Genomic DNA, 1602 nt, shown 5'->3' with positions numbered 1-1602 from the left:
TACTGCATTTTGGTGTCTGGAAATCAAGCTCTTTCCAAAACATCCCGATACAGCTATTACAATCGGCAGGCACTAACCCTCACCTAGCAACCATGGGGGCCTACAGGAGCAAATGTGGAAGAAACACATGAACGACGCAAACTACAAAACACACTAACAGAAAAAAGCAAATCCTAAAAACAAAAACAAAATGCTGCAATCACAGCATTTAGAAATAGAAACTAAAGGGAAAATATCACCAATAGCAAAATCAATATTAAGTATTAAATGCCACAAAAAGGAAGTCTTGTTTTCTGTGGTTGCAGCATTTTTTCTTTACTGTGTTTTGCTGTTCTGCGATGTGCACAAAYATCAAAACTAGCTGCAAACACATGAATKAYGGGAACTCTRAAACACACAAATGGACACAAATAATAAATAAATGAAGCAGAAAACGCTAGAAGCACTTAAACTGGAGGATATTTTAAATATACAAAATAAAATATGRCAACAAAAAACCATATACAACCAAAATCAGAAATAAAATGTAACATCATGTTGATAACAATGCATGAGTTTTTCTTCTCAAAGACCAATACACTTTAAATTTCTAAAAGACAATTGACACTAAAACTGAAAGATATTGTAAATGTTCAAAATAATTCAAAACAAAACTGAAAAACAGAAATAAAAACCACATACAACCAAAACCATAAAAAATGGTTTATGAAATCTCCGTAAACAAAATTGCCCTTCAAAAATAATCACCAGAAAGGAAATYCTGGAGTTCACTTTAATTTATTATGCRATTAATTGCTTAATTCCTTATTGCAACAGTGTTATGTGGCAGTAATCAGGTCTGTGTGTGGCTGGAGATGGTGAACTCGGGTGTTACAACCTACTTATGTTTTTAACAGAGAGGAGGCGATCACTTTTTCACACTCGGCCATGTTTGGATATTTACCCCTTAGTAATAAACATCTTCATCTAAAAACAACATTTTGTGTTTAATTGTGTCCTCTGACTGAATTTTAAATCAGAAAGGGACAAACTTTTTCACACCGTTGTGGTTCAGTCTGACTCCGGGCCACGAGGTGGCGGTAGTTCTCGTTTAAGTTGAGGTAAAGAAGGAGAGTTCAGCTGTTTTTACCGCTGTACAATGCCTGGTGGAAAAGACAGGTGTTTTGTTGTTGACTGCTTTGAACAACATGCCTCCATGCACGTCCTCCCAGCCGAGGCGAACAGAACTAAGTGGCTCCGCTTCATCTTTGACGGAAAAGTCCCSTCCCCAGGCACACTGCCGAAGAAGATTGTAGTTTGCGCAAATCACTTCACCACAGACAGCTTTGAAAACTACCGACAGTATAAGGCAGGATTTGCATTAAGACTAAGACTGAAGAAAGGTTCCGTTCCCACTATTCGCTTCAAATTCGACGATGACGGAGATGTAAGTACAGCATAACGCGTTCGGAGTGAACATTTRTAGCACAAGCTAACGCTAACAATAGGCTGATGTGTCTCACAAATAACGTTTTACCGTTAGTTGCCATTCAGAAACGGCTCCTGGTTGCCTGCTGGTTGTGAAGGAGGCTCCATTTCGTCTGCTTCTGGGTTAAAAATGTG

This window comes from Poecilia reticulata, linkage group LG11, assembly GCF_000633615.1.
Source record: "Poecilia reticulata strain Guanapo linkage group LG11, Guppy_female_1.0+MT, whole genome shotgun sequence".
Classification (NCBI taxonomy): Eukaryota; Metazoa; Chordata; class Actinopteri; order Cyprinodontiformes; family Poeciliidae; genus Poecilia; species Poecilia reticulata.
Note: the sequence above shows the minus strand (reverse complement) of the source record.